The sequence below is a fragment of the Schistocerca piceifrons genome, chromosome 4 (genome assembly GCF_021461385.2).
Source record: "Schistocerca piceifrons isolate TAMUIC-IGC-003096 chromosome 4, iqSchPice1.1, whole genome shotgun sequence".
Classification (NCBI taxonomy): Eukaryota; Metazoa; Arthropoda; class Insecta; order Orthoptera; family Acrididae; genus Schistocerca; species Schistocerca piceifrons.
The window spans coordinates 503,733,197-503,752,221 of NC_060141.1; the positions used below are offsets into that span (position 1 = coordinate 503,733,197).

The window sequence follows — 19,025 nt, forward strand, 5'->3', positions numbered from 1 at the left end:
CATGGGAGAGTAGCGAGGTAGTTTCAAAAGATTAGTGGGTTATGCGTGTTCCTTTTGTACTGCTCGGTCTGGAGGAAAGTTTCGTGATGATGATTGTGAGAGTCGAAGTGTGAGAAATAATAAAAGATCCACCATCCTATCCAGAAAGTGCACTGTAGCGTTAAATAATTACGAGACCATAAGGTAGAGAATCACCAATGTAAAGCCATGCCCACTGGGCGGAATTTCTCATGTGTTATTGTTGTAGGTTATAGAATTTGTGTGTTTAGGTTTTAGAATTTATCGGAATAAATAAGATAGTGAAAAGAAAAAGATTGGTGGACTTTTCCTTCGAACTGTATGTTGTCATAATGTCCCGAATTTATAATGTGTGCACCATTCATATTCAGTGCGGTGGCCACGTGTTGATAAGAGCCGTTAAGTAAAAGAAAAAAGAAAATGTGGTATTGCCAGTGCGTAGTGAACAGTCAGAGTTCTGTGAATTACTGATAGTCAGATATGCGTTTCCGTTGCGTATTATTCATACAGGAGGATAATTTGTAACTTAATTGTGAGTACGAGAGTTCAGGTTACTCGATAAATAAGAATGAATCCACTCGCTTGGCAGACCACTCATCCTGAAGGCCTGACTGCTTGATGCCACAGTATGAGCAAGGCATGTGGGTGCCTCTCAGAGTAAGGATGTTCATTCCAAAGAAGACCAGCATCTTTCGTTACAGGTTAATGTAGCAGGTGCTAAAGCTTGACTAAGAAGCTCAGCCAACTTCTGTGGCAGACGCTGCAGTGTAGGCAATTTGCATCACGTTATGGTCTAATGTTCAAGTACCCAGATCCTACATTCCTAGAACAGACAATCAACATATTGCTTCCTCATAAGTTTATCTCGCGAAAAGACTATGGAGATAAAATTACAGAGATTACACACAGAGGCTTACCAGCAATCGTTCTTTCCCCGAGCTGTATGCGCCTGGAACAGAAAAATGGGATACTGGAACTGAAAGTACCCTCCACCACACACCGTAAGATGGCTTGCAGAGTGTAGTGTAGGTTCAATTATAGGTGTAGCTCTCGATGTTAACACACCAGTGTAAATTGTTGGAGTTACTTCGTTGTGATGTTTCATACAAAAGAAAGGAACATAATTCGGAGATGTGTGTTTTTGGTATGTCGACACTCAATGAAAGTCCTTATAGAACAACTATTAGTGAGGGAATAAGTGCATACAGAATGGGTGGAAACAATATTTGAAAAGAATGAGAGATTCTAGACAACAACGCTGAAGGATGGTGAGGTAGGTCGACAAAGGAAACGATGGATATAAACTCCGTGAAAAGAGAGAATGCATATACCTAATCAATGGACATAAGACGCTGACGACGTAACACTAGTTATTGCAAATATAACCTCATCTTTGGCAAACAGAAAGCACTGCGTATTCTTGTATGAAATATGAAGTAGTGAAAAGAATCTCGGGCAGCTGTGTTCGAACGATATGACACAGGACACGGAAAGCATCTGCAGCGAAATTACTTCTTCTGGCGTGAGGGCCAAAGCTGCCGTGATAACGTATATATACTGCAATAGTCAAGGGCGAAAATAGGAGGGACGGAAAGAAAGAAGTTATTTCGTACGGAGCCCTGGAGGGTCTGCAGATGCGGCGTATCATCACAAATTTGGGACAGAAGCACGAGCGCTGCCGGGGACGGCGCCGTGCTTCAGGGGTCTGGCCGCCTAATGAAATCCTAAGCTGCAGACAAGGTAGCGGACAAATTATTCGTGGCGGGGATGGCGGCAGCCGCAGCGTCGTCTTCGGCTAATACCGAGGGCTCTTGTTTCCGCAGTGTCTGCGGCGAGGCGCGGCCCGGCCGGGAACTGAGGATCAGCCGGGACTCGGATGACGCGCAAATGGGGGTGCGGCGGGAGCAAGCGGCGGATGAAAGGGAGGGCCAGAGGAAAAAGAAAGGACGCCGGCGGAGAGGAGTCATTGGTGGCTGAAATAGCGGGCGGCAGGTAGCTGCGAGAACGCGGGTTTGGCCCGACATCACAGTCTCATGTGAGAGAGATAAGAGTAGCTACGAGATTCCAAGGCCATCCCAGTATACGAGGGTGATTCAAATGAAAACCTTAAGGGTTCCACAAAATTTCTAAAACTTGTATGATGCAGTTGGTAGGTGGCAGTGGTGTTCCTTCAGTTTCAGAAAGTGACCGACAGGTGGCAGAGTGATGCTATAACGCAGGAGAAGGCAGCAGCGTCCGTAACAAGATGGCCGCCCAGCTGTCAACAAGCACCATGATCGAGCAGCGATGTGTGACGCGATTTTTTGTGTAGTGAAAGTGTCACACCAATCGAAATTCATAGTAGAATGACAGAGCACTACGGTGATTCGTGTTTCTCGTTGCAGCAAGTGTACGCATGGTGTAGGAAGTTTAATGTGGTGTAACTTCTGTGGGGGATGCGCCAAGACCTGGACAGCCTCACCACGTAATGGCGGAGGAGAACATTGCATTACTGGAGGAGCTTCTAAAGGAGAACATATGCGTAACTCTGAACGGAATAGTCACAATTTTCAATACTAGTATTGGTTCAGTGCGGAATACTGTTTGTGATGTAGTACATTTCAATAAGGTGACTGCAAGATGGATGCCACGTCCGTTAACTGCCGAACTGAAAGGCCATCATGTCGATGCCTGTGAAGAAAAAAAATGGTTCAAAAGGCTCTGAGAACTATGGGACTTAACATCTGAGGTCATCAGTCCCCTACAACTTAGAACTACTTAAACCTAACCAACCTAAGGACATCACACACATCCATGCCCGAGGCAGGATTCGAACCTGCGACCGTAGCGGTCGCGAGGTTCCAGACTGAAGCACCTAGAACCACTCGGCCACAGCGGCCGGTTGCCTGTGAAGAACTTTTACATAGTTTCGACGTCGAAGGTAATGAATGTCTGGGAAAAACTGTTACAGACTATGAGACTTGTGACCACTGTCACCAAACAGAAACGAAAAATCAAGCAAGCTCATCGCCGAAACCAAAAACATTCGTCACTCAAGCATCATCTGGTTAGGTCATGCCTGTTCTCTTCCAGGATGCAAATGGAGTAATTTTGGAGCATTATATGGATAGAGGCGTGACAATAACCGGTATTTCGTATTCAGACATGCTGAAATATCTAGTTTGTCCAACAATTAGGACTTCTGAATCCAGCATGACAACGACGGACTGCATTCAGCCCATAAAACAATTGAGACTATTCAGGAAATGAAATATGAATGTCTGGTACATCATCCTTATTCACCAGACCTCGATCCTAATGGCATTCATCTGGGTGGTGCACTCAACGAAGCAATGAATGTGAAAATGGGGTCCTACATAGAAATGAAGTACAGGACAGACAGGCAGGGAGTGAGACTGTGGAAAACACACGGCTTGGCACAATCCACATATGCTGATGAGCTAAAACATTATGACCATTGGCCACCGCGAGACTGAATGCCACCCGCTGCTCTTTCAGGCACGTGATGCAGTAAGGAAAGTATATAAGTGGAGCTGTGACGAATGGGAATCACCATTCTACAACGTCGAGTTAGTGATGCAGAAGCCTGAACAGGCTAGCACGAGGGTGGTGTAGACCAGTCACCAGCTAGTGCGTCACCATCGGTTGCTACAATTGTGACAAGCCATACTACGCTACACTTACTTAATTGAAGGGGGACGGAGGGGGGGGGAGAAAGGAAAGGCAAGAAACTGATGACATCAGCTATATCGGGACTTGGTGCGGAATAAGCGCCAACGAGTGAAAATGCGTGACAGGACGGGATCCGAACCCGGGATCTCCTCTTTACGAGGTAGTTGTGTTCTTCATCGCACCATCGTAACACAGTGTTTATAGCAAATACTCGGACTATCCCGGCACGCTTGCCAGTCCCTGTCCATATCCTCTATGCTCGCTTATTTTAGATTCCCGCTGGAGGTAGAACGTAAATGTGTATTCGCACTGAGTTTGTGGATTTATTACCCATATATGTGAATAAATATGTGACACGTCCGAAAGAATAGACATCACACATTCTTACACTAAGCTTCTCTGTACGTTTCCGGAGAATTTCTGGACTGTGTGGTATCCTTACCAAATAGGACTGATGGAGGACGTTGAAAATGTCGAAAGAAAGGCAGCTCGTTTTGTTTTATCTCGAAGTATGGGAGAGAATGTCATGCATTTGATAAAAGTGTATGTGTGGCAATAACTACAACAAAGATGTTTCCCAGTCTGGCCAGATATTTTAACGAAATTTCAATTACAAAGTTTCTCCTACAAAAGAGACAATATTTTGGTGACTACAGGTGAAGAGAGTATCATCATGTAAAAGTAACAGAAATGAGAATTCACACAGAAAGGTTTAGGTATTCATTTACCCACTTGCAGTTCGAGAGTAGAACAGTAGTGAAATATTGTAGTTCTATGAATCCTCTGCCAAGCACTTAGGTGTGAATTGCAGAGTTGTCAAGTTGATGCAGGTGTATATGAAGCACCGCGTAAGCTGACCGCACGCTGGATCCCGCGTCTGATTCTTGCAACATGTCAGCAGCAAGTCCCGCAAACATGCACTGTTCAACTCCCTTTCCTCCAGAGATAGGATTCCCGTGATGTCGTGTCTTACCAGCGAAACATTTGTCAATCTTTGGATATATAATGATGTTGCCTTCGATGCCCAACGTTAGTTCAACACTTAATCTCTCTCCAAGCTCCGACGATGCTCCTATTAATGTAAACTGTTATACTTACATTTATCCATTAGCTTTCGGATCGCGTGCAGATTTTGCACGGAATTAATGGACGCTTCTACATCGGTCGTATCACAACTGAAAGAGTGATTTGGGTAACTGCGTTGGAGGGCTTCCATACTCGCCGATTTGAAGTCGTTATATTATCCTGTGTGGTGACAACTGATTACCAACGTTTACTCCGTTCACCTGTCCCAACACGGGGCACGCAGTGTGTATTGAAGACAAAAAAGTGTGTGAAGTCCTATGGGACTTAACTGCTAAGGTTTTCAGTCCCTAAGCTGACACACTACTTAATCTAAATTATCCTAAGGACAAACACACACCCATGCCCGAGGGATGACTCGAACCTCCGCCGGGACCAGCCGCACAGTCCACGACTGCAGCGCCTGAGACCGCTCGGCAAATCCCGCGCGGTTTGTTGAAGACATTTTTTACCCCTCAGTAATAGCAATACCACGTCTGTTGCGAGATCCAAGACTAGCACGTGTGTATACCCCAAAGGCTGACTTCGCGTAAACCATTTCTCAGTAAAACTTCTATAGTTTTAATGTGTACTAAACTTGAATACTGTCATAGACGATAAACTAAACGTCCCTTGCGATACGGCCGTAGTATTTTTTTTTTGTTTGTTTCATAGTAACAGTGCAGCCTGTGTAGTTCTCTACTTTCACTAAAGTAAATTGTGAAGTTGGCCGAGATACTTTCAGTGTCAAATGTTTTGAACTAACTCTGCAATGCTGGAGAAGCTACTGGAGTCAGTCTGTGAGCGATGGTAAGAAGAGCAGCATTTCACGGAATTTTGCCTACGTAGCTGTGTCTTCTAATGAGGAAGAAATAGGAAACAGCTTCCTCATTAACGTGAGTAAAGGTAGAGTATCACTTTAACGGTGTAATCGAAGTAGCCGGCTTTCGTAACAGTTTCTTATCAGCAGAGCACATGTCTGACTCACTTCTCGTGTTGTAAGGTCACCACCTTAGTCCCTTAATATTAATTATGGGACGTTGCAGTAATTGAAAATAGTAGGGCGTTCTTCGATTCTGAAGAATGAAATCAGCTGGATTTTATTAAAATTTGTCAGTTTAAACACAGGATGTTAAGAAGTGTGTTTTTTCCCCTGGTTCTTAGTACAATAGTGCGCTGTGTAATATTCGCTGTAGGTACACTACGACTATATGCTGAAACCATTGCATCAAATGAAATCCCATTTAAATTACAGCAGATAGCGGTACACTAGATCTACCTATGTAGATCTGCAGCTGCTGAGAGACACTTTCCAGTATCTGATGGTAACTTTTGTTATCGTCAAGCGCACGCTTCACATTGTGGCGGTACACTTCACCTGCCCAAAACTCACACTAACAGGTGGAACCCAACTGAGATGATGCTATACCGTGGTGTCTTGGAAGAATTTGATTCTATCCCACGAACAGGCGTGAATCATCTAGTTATTTTGAACACCAGTTAATCAAGCTTATGATAGCCGTAGGTGAGCAAGTAGGTCCGAACAGTGATCATGACAATAGGAACAGCCCAAATTTGCCTCATTAACTGACATGTATTCAATATTTAAGATTTACGAACAAATAGGAAATCGAATATTAAGCATTCCAGTCCGGATGAAACAGTGCACTAGTATTCAATATCAGGTTTCTCATGTGATCAAACGTCAATTGAAATAAAAGCTACAAAGTAATATCAAAGGAAACAACTAAAGAGTAGAGACGGGCAAAGGAGAGAATTACTAGTAATGGGGAGCAACAGCGGAGCATAATGGCGCGTTACCTAGCCTTATAGCCGTCGTATCTCGCCATGTTATGCAGATTCTCACTTGTGGTTGCCTTCCGATAGCGACAGTCACGTCACTCAAGTACGTCCCACAAATAGTAAACGTCATATTCAACTTTCTCAGAGGGTCTCCCTAACCCTGTAAGTGCGTGAAACCTCAGAGTCAGACATTCACCAACATGGCATCTACCAGGAGGTCCTGTTGACTGACTACGCGAAGTCTTTTCGAGGACACCAATAGAAATAATGTTGAATGAACTTTCTGGATCGCATTTAACAACTATCTGGGGAGGCACTATTTTCTTGACCACTAACAATTACAGTTCATAAATTACTCCCACGCAGTGAGACTGAGTATAAGCATTTTCCACCTCACTTTCCCCACAGGGCAACACAAAAAATTCGGAGATGAGGTTCTTTATTTTAACTTGGAAAATGACGGAGACCTTTGGAGAAAAGAGAAGCAGCTGTCAATATCAAGAGCTTAGATCTATAACCAGAGCTAAGCAAACAAGGGAAAGCTGAAAGGTGGAAGGAGTATATAGAGGGTCTATACAAGGGAGATGAAGGCAATGTTATAGAAATGGAAAAGGACATGTATGGGATGGCCGATACGATACTACGAAAAGAAATTGGCAGAGCACTGAAAGACCTAAGTCGAAACAAGGCCCCTGGATTGGAAGACATTCCGTCAGAACTACTGACAGCCTTGGGAGAACCATCCATGACAAAACTGTTCCATGTGGTGTGCAAGATGTGTGAGACAGGCGAAATACAATCAGACTTCAAGAAAAATGTGAGATTTCCAATTAAACAAAGCAGGCCCTGGCAGGTGTGAATATTACGGAACTATCAGTTTAATAAGTGATGGTTTCAAAATAATAACACGAATTCTTTACAGAAGAATGGAAAAACTGATGAAAGCCGACCTCGTGGAAGACCACTTTCGATTCCGGGAAAAGTAGGAATACTCAATGCCATACTAACTATAGAAACCAGGTGGCAGTTATAGGAATCGAGCGAAAGGGAAGTAGAGGTTGGGACGGGAGTGAGACCGAATTGTAGCCTATCCCAGATGTTATTCGATTTCTACATTGAGTAAACAGTAAAGCGAAACAAAGAAAAAATTGGAGTAGAAATTGAAGTTCAGGGAGAAGAAATAAAAATGTTGAGGTTTACCAATGACATTGTAATTCTGCGAGAGGCAACAAAGGAATTGAAAGCATAGTTGAACGGAATGGACAGTGTCTTGAAAGGAGGACGAACATTAACAAAAGTAAAGCAAGGATAATGAAATGTAGTCAAATTAAATCGTGTGATGCTGAGGGAATTAGATTACGAAACGAGACACTTGAAGTAGTAGATGAGTTTTGTTATTTTGGCAGGCCGGCCGGTGTGGCCGTGAGGCTCTAGGCGCTTCAGTCTGGAACCGCGAGATCGCTACGGTCGCAGGTTCGAATCTGCCTCGGGCATGGGTGTGTTTGATGTCCTTAGGTTAGTTAGGTTTAAGTAGTACTAAGTTCTATGGGACTGATGACCACAGATGTTAAGTCCCATAGTGCTCAGAGCCATTTGAACCATTATTTTGGCAGAAAAATAACTGATGATGACCGAAGTGGAGAAGATATAAAATGCAGACCGACAGTGGCAAGGAAAGCGTTCCTGAAGAAGAGAAGTTTCTCAACATCGAATATAGATTTAAGTGTTAGGAATTCTTTTCTGAAGATTTTTGTAAGGACTGTAGTCAAATCTGGAAGTGAAACATGGACGATAAACAGTTTACACAAGAGGAACGAAGAAGCTTTTAAAATCTGGTGCTACAAAGAATGCTGTGAAAATTAGATGGATAGATCATGTAACTAATGTAAAGGTACTGAACAGCACTACGGAGAAAAGAAATCTGTGTTGCAACCTTATTTTAAGAAAGGGTCGGTTTATAGGACACATCCTGAGACATCAAGGGAACATTAATTGAGTACTGGAGGAAAGTGTGGGGAAAAATCATAAATGGAGGCCAAGAGGTGAATGCAGTAAGCAGATTCAGAAGGATGTAAGTGTAATCAGTTATTCGGAGATGGAGAGGGTTGCACAGACTAGAGAAACATGGTGAGCGGCATCAAACCAGACTTCGGGCGGAAGACCACAACAGCAACGACAACATGACTTAATTTTCTAAGAAAATAAATGTAGTACGACAACATGTATGTTCAGGATCCACAAATTAGTACTCACTAGAAAGCTCAAACTTGGGCAATGTATCAAATTCTATTTATATTTTTTTCTACAGATGAAACGGTAAACAGTCTGAATATTAAATTATCTACTTAATACCACACACCATTATCGGTCAATCATTTTGATACGGCAGAATAGTCGGAATCTGCCTGTAGTAATTGCTATCTTTTTAATGAAACAACTGGCGAAGGAAGTTTATGGGGCTAATCCTCCTTCCTCGCACAACTTAATGCATGCTACCGTATAAAACAGGAATGTAGTAAGTGGATACAGTTGTATACTCAAATCGTAAAACTATTCGATTGCACCGCCCAGCGAGGGAACGTAACTGAACATCAGCACAAAAGAGGAACCAAGCGGTGCCAATAAAATAATCACTTCACACGTGTGATCCACCCGCGCTCAACGTGTCACTTGCCTACGAGCTCGTCACTACCACTCAGGCGAACGTGTTTGGAATCAATCAACAGCCCACTCATTACCCAAGCAAATGATCCATTATCGGTTTTCACGTGAGTGAAAACAGTTTAAGCACAGTACTAGAAGAGGACCACGGGGGGAGGGCGAATTGGGTTTAACAACGAAATGCTCTCATCGAATGACAAATATTACGTTAACCAATTGTGAAACTAACTCAAATTTTTAAACACAGTCTTAATACTGTCCACTTCAGAACATTAGGAAAAAAAATACATTAGCAAATTATTTTTACGAGGAGTATTTATATCAAATCTAAGAACAAAATGACTAATCTTCCAATGAATGCGTAAGAAAATTCTAGCTTCTTGTAACGTCTGCCGATGTAGGTTATGGGAAAACGTCACTGACGGAAAGTTTAGCTACTTAGTGTAAGGTTGCACTTTTCAATTACCGCAGCACGATCAGTACGAATGAAACACGATGACTCAAATGAGTGACTCAGTCAGTCACTGATCACCCACCTTGCGAATTTGTTTTGAAGTCCGTTGTTGATTTAACCATTCGGCAACTAGATTATTTAGCGACTGTGTTCCAGGTGCTGTATAGATCTAAATTCAGCGGGTGTGCAAACGATTTCCGTTATTGCTACCACACTGAGTGCTTATTAGTAACAGAGTTTGACATTTCTACGGTTCGATGTTCTGGTACTGAAAGAATCACTGAGAAAATTACTGAACCGGACGCCATTGTTACGTCCTGAAAATAAAAATTTCTTCCTGAAGAAACAAAAAGTCTTGCTTGATCCGTACAATGTGTACTAACAGGTGACTTATGAATTCCTGAGAAAATTTTGCTATTAGTTCCATAATAAACTATCAGTCAGTTCAGTAGACTTCTTTTTTAATCAACAAATACTTAGATATGTAATGTGAATATAGTGAACAGTTATTTGTTTATCAGAATAACATTTTTGTCGTATGTGCTGCGAAGCTTACCTTGTGAAAACGTTGTCGTATCGTTGGTCGTCTGCAGTAGCGGTGCCTGCAACAACAAACGGTGTCATAAATGACATTAGCCCATGATAAAAGTATATAATAAATTAAATGAAAAACAATAAGATTATGCAACATTAGTAACATCGGGATTTTATTCAGCTGCTTTTTTCGTACAGAAAGACAAATAAACAAATATCTGTATCGTGTGCAGAAACACCGCTGTGAAATATTCTAGGACCTACGAGAAAAACTAGATGAATCAAAATTTTGAAGATGACTAGCTTGATTTACGAAACACTTGTTTATTAAGGTGTTATTAGGTACCGTTACTAAATTAGAATTAATAATTATTTGTCACTGTCATTATACTTGGGCTGTTGCGCATTTCATACAGCTGTGAGCCAATCATTTCATATCTGTTCTGATACGTGCAGTCACGTGTGTAATCTTTGACTTACCTTCTATCCATCTCATCCCCAGTTTTTTCAGGTTAGCCAGCTTGTTTGAAAGGCACTTGATATGGAACATTCAGTCTGCGCACTGTGTGCCCCGTGACCGTAAAAATATTCCATTATTTTAACGGAAGTCACAGAGTGGATTTCAATACGGCTGAGAGATGTTTTGGCATGTTATAAAACCAGGAAATGAAATACTAAATGATAAATTGGTTAACAATTCGAACAGGTGAACTTTTCAATTGTTTTTCTAGTACACTCTCACAAGAAGTCTAGATTCGTCATTACATTTCAGATACCTGAAAAATTAATGTTGACGTTACTGCAGGTTGTGATTATAATTATAGAAGTAACCTTTGTAAAACTGTATCATCTACGTCGTATCCGGTATCTATATTTTCATTTGACAAGTAGAACTTTTCCGTTCATAGTTAACACTGTGCGATTCGAAAAGGTGCACCTTAGCGAGACACAGGTCGGACAGATTTCTTTTCCCATTCCTGTGTAACGCAACTTATAATGCATCTGTAAAGGCCGTGAGGTCAACGAGTCGTTAAATGCCAACCTTCCTTCGTTTCCTTTGCAGTATGTTACGCTTAAAGCAATGTCAGACATCCAACGGGCAAAGTATGGTGTTCGTGATGTCTTCTCCGAGAACCTATTCCAGAATATGGCGCGGAACTCGGGAAGCGATCCGATTTCATGGTGACATTCGTCCCTCCGTCCGAGTCAGCGTAAAATCTCAGGAACGCGAATGGCTGTTTGCTGTTATCAGCCAGGAAAACGCTGCGTCCAGTTCATCATACAAGTAATACTCGTAATTTATTCTGTCTGAAGACACAGATTATACACAGGGGTCAAAAAACTTCTAGTATCTTCCTTTACAGTACAATGTTGCTTAGGCATACGGTCACTGGCTGTAACTACACGATTACTTTCCTCTGTTATGATGACGCATTCTTCGAGGTGTGACAAAAAACTCTGTTACACGAGTTTTTTGTGGACGTACAGGTAATTACATAGTAGTCTGATGATTTTTAAATGAAATCATTCCGCTTTTTGCTGTTAAAACATTGTGATCCATTTACCACGCCCGCTGCCTGAAATTCAAACTCGAGTGCTTATATCATTATTTCATCAGCTTTATAGTGTGTGTGGTATATGGAACAGCAGATAAATTCACACCATCACATGCAACTGCTGTTACGCGCCACGTCACAGCTTTATATTACTGAGTAGGTTACAATATCCCACAATGCATGAAAATGACCACCTGTCGAAACTGCAACCGCACTCAGTAAAATCTTAGCAGCCAAAAGCGGAATGATTTTATTTGAATGGTAGTTGTATAGTATGATTCCGAACTTGACTGAGAAAACCACGGAGGTTCCTCGGGAATATTTTCTGAGTATTTTGGTATAAGGGATCTATGGGCTCCGCTGGAACATTTCAGACTACTCATGTAACTATAATTCATTCGGTTTGTTACTACAGCTGCTTTTGTTTATGCGGAAAATAAATTGGAAACGGTGAAAAAGAATGTAATACGCAATCAGTAAAAACGCAACACAAAACACAGAATAACTGAAGAACTCCAAAACCAGACGTGTACAGTTCTGTTATTATGTGTTCAATCTGCAATATTGCTGTTCCCTCACGAATATTGTTCAACATGATCAAGAGAGAATGTACAGCGACGCATCATCGACTGTCTTACACATTCAAGAATCCCATATGTTTGGGGAAGTACTTCCATGGCTCAGGCAATCTTGGCAACAAAGTCCAGAAGAGTACCGATCGGAATCTCGTAAATTAGGCTCTTCACATGCCCCGAAAAGAAATAGTCGCCGGCCGGAGTGGCCGAGCGGTTCTAGGCGCTTCAGTCTGGAACCGCGCGACCGCTGCGGTCGCAGGTTCGAATCCTGCCCCGGGCATGGATGTGTGTGTTGTCCTTAGGTTAGTTAGGTTTAAGTAGCTCTAAGTTCTAGGGGACTGATGACCTCAGATGTTAAGTCCCATAGTGCTCAGAGCCATTTGAACCATTTTTGAAATAGTCCATTAATAACAGATGTGGCACCCGAACTGATCGCAGAACAAAACCACTGCGACCCAGCTTGCTCAATCGAAATACAATTACTCTGTAGCGACTGCAGTAAGACTGGGCACCACGGGTCACTTATGGCAAAATACGCTGAAAATGCTGCTGAACAACTACCGAAATTTTGTTTGTAGTGACATATCTTGTAAAATTCTGGCATTCTGCATTTCCTTTAGTCAGCTTTTTAAATATTAAGTTTGATAGATTAAGATATTATCTAGACTTTTAGCTGATATACAAAACCGTAGAAGGGTACTTTTCCCAGTTCGTCAGGAACCTCAGCGGCACGAATGTCGCGACATACGGCGCGGGGGGGGGGGGGGGGGGGGGGGGAGGGGGGGGCGTGATCCCATGGGGGTAATGATCCTCCAGACAAAAGTTTACTCTAAGCGCTTATATTTTTCTGCAGGTTAATTAAAAAACAACAGAATATCTTAGTAATGATCTGGATGAATTGTATGTAGATGAGATTTGTCGATAGTCATTGATAGCTGTTGTCCATTTTAGAAAAAGAGAGAAATTCGAATTTAGAAAATAATGCAAGAATTAATAAACTAAGCAAGGTCATTGGGATCTCAGTTCAATCTTATGGGTCGATATTATAGAATATTCGGGTCGATATAATAGAATACAGTCCTGTGTTGGGCAGAGACTTGGACATCTAATCAGAGACGTATAAAAAATTGTTAGAGACGGACGTCTGGTGAAGATCAGGAAGAATATGAAGGAAGCACCACGTAACGAATACCGAAGTGATGAAGGTTATGGAAGTAAAGGAAGAACACGTGATGTGTTGGATCGAAGAAAAATACAGTCGTACAGACATAAGAGAAGAATGGATGAAACAAGAATTCTAAATCTGACGCTCGGTTGCGAAACTGAGGGAAGATGATGAAATGAAGAAATGAACGATCGACGACTACCTGGCTCCAAAATTACAGAAAACAATGAGAAACTTTGTTGGAGATGATGAGAAAGAAAAATATCGGTGTACCTGGCGGGACATCTTGAAGAGATAGCGTTGAATACATACGTTCCACGTTTATTTTTATGTTGGAGAGAAACGTCTGTTTTGAGGAATGTTTCAGTAAATAAATTTGTATATTTCTACGTATATTAATATCCAAATTTTTCATCTACCTTTCGGACTTTAATAAAATGCATGAAAACGTTGGTCCTCTAAAAAGACAAGAATTTCTAGAAGATTACAAGCACAACATTAAGTAAGACAGAACGGAAAGGGAAACATCTCCAGCTAAGAAAAATAAACAAAGTCTAGCTTTACTAAAGATAGGGTGTTCCAAAATTACACTGACAAACTTCGAGAGGATGTAGAAGGTCTCTTGAGGAACAAAATGAGAATAGGAACCCAAGTCTGGAAACATGAACCCACCATGCTACACGGCGTCGTAGTTATAGGCATCGGCGTATGTATGTGATATCCCACCTAACATTGTTACTCCATATATTTCCGAATCAGAAGAAGTACAAAAAAATGCAATTGGCTAGGGATGCACCTATATCAGGGGTTCATACAATGGGCAGGAATGAACAATCCATACAAGTAAACAAACATCACTTTTTACAAGAAGTTATGTTTTTTAAATGGCACATGTGTATGTTTTTTTCTACCGAAATGAAAACTGGAGGTACAATTAGTGATGGAAGAGTTGGTTTCACTACTGTAAACCTCATGCCTTTTGAAACATTTAGACTGTAAATAATGGAAACGGTGCCACAGCATCTCCTGTAATGCCGTAATGTGGGCTGGTTGAATCCTTGTTCTGCGCAGTACGGCAGAAACTCTGGTGCCGTTCCCATCCTTTAAAGTCTACGTAATTCAGAAGGCATGAGGTTCAGAACAATAAAAGCAAGTCTGCCGTCACCAACTGTACCTCTTGTTCTAATTTCTGTTGAGAAATATACATGTGCGACCCAAAAAACGTACCTTTGTGTTGAAAATGATGTTTGTTTACATTTATGGAATGTGCATGCTTGCCCATTGTGTGAGCCCCTAGGTGCATCCCTGGCCAATTGCATTTTTCACATTTTTCTCATTTCGGAAATATATGAGATAGCGAAGTTGGGTTGGATATCGTGTATATGCACATATACAGGCGCCAGCGTCTGTACCTTCGACGCTTTGTAGCGGCGTTGGATCATGTTTCCGGACACAGGTTACCGTCATCATTTTGTCCCCAAGAAAGCTTTTACTCCCCTCAAAGTTTTTTCAAAAAAAGGGTTCAAATGGCTCTGAGAACTATGGGTCTTAACTTCTGAGGTAATCAGTCCGCTAGAACTTAGAGCTACTTAAACCTAACTAATCTAAGAAAATCACACACATCCATGCCCGAGGCAGGATTCGAACCTGCGACCGTAGCGTTCGCGCGGTTCCAGACTGTAGCGCCTAGAACCGCTCGGCCACCCCGGCCGGCAAAGTTTGTCGGAGTAATTTTGAAATACCCTTCATAAGTAGATACTACTAGAAGAAAATAGCATTAACCACCATTTACACTTTCGTACCACCTTAATCTTCGTACATGCACAAGCAGTGATATGCTAATAGCCGGCCGCGGTGGCCGAGCGGTTCTAGGCGCTACAGTCTGGAACCGCGCGACCGCTACGGTCGCAGGTTCGAATCCTGCCTCGGGCATGGATATGTGTGATGTACTTAGGTTAGTTAAGTTTAATTGGTTCTAAGTTCTAGGGGACTGATGACCTCAGAAGATAAGTCCCATAGTGCTCAGAGCCATTTGAACCATTTGAAATGCTAATAATGCTGACTTATCATTTCACGTCGTGTAAATCATGTCGTCAATATCGTCAGAGTTTAATCGTACAATGAAGTACGTTATATGCATATTTGATGGTTCTATGAACAGTAGGATGTGATCCAGGCCATATTTCTGTCAGAGAAATAAGCCTTGCAACACGACATACTGGTCTGGAAGCAAAAAAATCACGGAATTGTCAATCTGTTTCTGTTATTCTACTTAAATCAGTTGCATGACATGCAACTTTTTCGCACGAATGTTTTTCAAAGTTTACGTTTCCGTGTATAGCAAATTCATGGAAAGTATGTTAAAGCGATGTACTGAGCACTGGTCTAAACAGATTATGATTTTTTTCAAACATTTAAATTTTCATTTTCTTGTTATTGAATTCAGAAGCATCTCTGGCATGTTAAAAGTGACGGTGACGGCATCTCTGATTACCTGCCTGGTGCCACAAAGTAGCAGTTAAAGATGTGAAGCAAGAAATAAAATTAAGAATCTGACTGTGCCGAAAGTAACCGAACCGAGCATATAGTAAAGTCTCAGTGGTGACAGACTGTAGCGGACTTGCCGAGTAGTTCGGTACAAATACGGCAAAGTTTGCGTTCGGCCCGGGGGCAGCGCAGAGCAGCTTTGCTCCATTCGGCTTCCGGCGTGCCGTTCTGTTTCCGGCGGCCCATCCTATTTGTTTCCATTTTTCGGCCGTGGCGCGCTGACCGCGACTTTGTCGTGGAGCGGGAGCGTACGGCAGCGCCTGCGATGGCGGGATGAACAGACCGAGAACGGACGGCGGCCCAGGGGACCCCGGCCAGGCCTCAATGGCGTCCGGATGACAAACGGCCAGCGCCGCCAACCTCCTGTTGAGACCCGCCGGCGCTCCGGGCATCGCCCAAAACGGCGCGCTAACGCGGTTAACGGGATGAGTGCTACAGACAAATTTTGGTAAACATATCAGCTGCACAGGAATAGTTTTAAACATTTACCCATGTACTCCACAATACACCAAGCGGTGTGTGACGGTGTGTGCAGAGGTTTCCAGATTCCTTTCTCCCAGTTCATATTCCACTCGATGATGTCTCGCTAAAAGAATGCGACATCCTTTTGTGGGAGCCGGAATTTCTGTAGTTTTTGCGTCGTGGTCGCTGCGCGAAGAGATATGTTGGAGGTATTGTACGTCAACTGAAACATCGAGTCTCGGAATTTTGTAAGTTTCGCCGCGACGCACAAAAGGCTCACTCTATAATGTTCTTCTGGAGGCGTCGACGGCCTCTGTGACGCACTCATGCAGACTCAGCAAATCCATGTTGAGTCGTGCAGTTCTTTTTCGCATTTTTTCTCTCACTCTTCCGCTAATTCAGTACCGGCAAAACAATGCTCAAGAATTAGCGAAACGATGATTTTGCAGACGACAACTTTTGCATGTTGTTGTTGTGGTCTTCAGTCCTGAGACTGGTTTGATGCAGCTCTCCATGCTACTCTATCCTGTGCAAGCTTCTTCATCTCCCAGTACCTACTGCAACCTACATCCGTCTGAATCTGTTTAGTGTATTCATCTCTTGGTCTCCCCCTACCTTTTTTACCCTCCACGCTGCCCTCCAATACTAAATTGGTGATCCCTTGATGCCTCAGAACGTGTCCTACCAACCGATCCTTACTTCTAGTTAAGTTGTGCCACAAACTTGTCTTCTCCCCAATCCTATTCAATACCTCCTCATTAGTTATATGATCTACCCATCGAATCTTCAGCATTCTTCTGTAGCACCACATTTCGAAAGCTTCTATTCTCTTCTTGTCGAAACTAGTTATCGTCCATGTTTCACTTCCATACATGGCTACACTCCATACAAATGCTTTCAGAAACGACTTCCTGACACTTAAATCAATACTCGATGTTAACAAATTTCTCTTCTTCAGAAACACTTTCTTTTCCATTGCCAGTCTACATTTTATATCCTCTCTACTTCGACCATCATCAGTTATTTTGCTCCCCAAATAGCAAAACTCATTTACTACTTTAAGTGTCTCATTTCCTAATCTAATTCGCTCAGCATCAGCCGACTTAATTCGACTACATTCCATTATCCTCGTTTTGCTTCTGTTGATGTTCATCTTATATCCTCCTTTCATGACACTGTCCATTCCGTTCAACTGCTCTTCCAAGTCCTTTGCTGTCTCTGACAGAATTACAATGTCATCGGAGAACCTCAAAGTGAATTACATTTTCCTAGCATTGTTCCAACACATCTGGCATCTTCTGTCCTGGCGGCTGCATTTATGTCTTATATGGCTTTTACCAGATGCTTTCAGATACTTGAAAGTTGTGGCAGTACTTAAGTGACTAGTCGCCGATAGCGTAGTCGAATTATATTTCATCTTTTCATCCATTTACTGACAGTACATCACGTTTAATTTAACTTCAGAGCCAACTGTCGTCCTCCGTACCAGGTTCGGATCATCTTCCTTTCTCTTTCTATTTCATAAAAATAACGTATTGTAACATATAAAATGCAGAGACAACGCCGTCATCTGTAAAGATCCTGATGGTGTTAAATATTATCTGTTACGTCATTAGCATATATTTTAATACACTGTGTCAACTGTGTCAAGTTGTCAAGAAAAGAAGACGAAGAACAAGAAATAATCTGTTTAGATCCAATGAAGCAGGTTTTGAAGGTGGAGTACCTAGTGTTATTAATTTTTAACATTTTTATGCAGCGACAGCAACTGAAATTATTTACATAAGAATATACAGCCTACAGTTGCAGGTTAACTGTAGGCTGCAGGCAACTGTAGGCTGTACATTCTTATATAACTAGTGTTCTCTCGTGATATGGCATTGTTAACCAACGATAAAGAATAAGCTCTGACAGTATTCAAATTACACGATACAGCAAAAAACAAATAAATAAATAGATTAAGAAAAACAAGACTCAACAATTTCTCGCAATACGAAAATTAAGTGCCAAACCATGGTTTTTAAGCCAGAAGCAGTTCACAGTTTGGAATGTCTCATACTGAATAAGTTAGGAGAAATGGGAGAACTAGACAGGACAGAAAGAAAAAGTTTAAGGAAGATTCTCATAGTGCAAGTGACAAAGATGGTATCTGAGAGGAGAGTAAGGATCATTAACTGTATGAATCATAATCTGTATCAGTAGGTGGAGAAGCTTACGCACACTAGACGCATGAGATAGCTTAAGTCTTATGGACATTTCTTCAGTATGAGTTTAAGGTGGCAGATTAAATGAATGTCAGTTTTGTGCCTTACTTGAGAAATTTTATACATCATAACAGGTAGATGAATATGTCACCTGGCATACTTTGTCGAAAATGAGCAGATTTGCCTATTAAAATGTACAGTACGCAATGCAAAGGTATGACAGTCGACGGTATTAACACACCGAACCTAAAACCTGCATGTCAATGAGCAAGAGAAGAAAAGAGCTGCTTGAGGAAATGTTTTAGTTTGTTA

At 42.0% G+C, this 19,025-nt stretch overlaps 1 protein-coding gene across 3 annotated transcripts in view; it reads right to left on the minus strand.

Moving 5' to 3' along the window:
- LOC124794698 (irregular chiasm C-roughest protein) overlaps nt 1-19,025 on the minus strand; it is a 1,925,819-nt gene that overhangs the window by 1,331,404 nt on the left and 575,390 nt on the right. For all 3 annotated transcript variants that reach the window (XM_047258262.1, XM_047258263.1, XM_047258264.1), the window contains exon 2: nt 10,227-10,272. The gene's annotated coding sequence lies outside the window, so the exon portion shown is untranslated. The remainder of the gene's footprint in view (nt 1-10,226; nt 10,273-19,025) is intronic.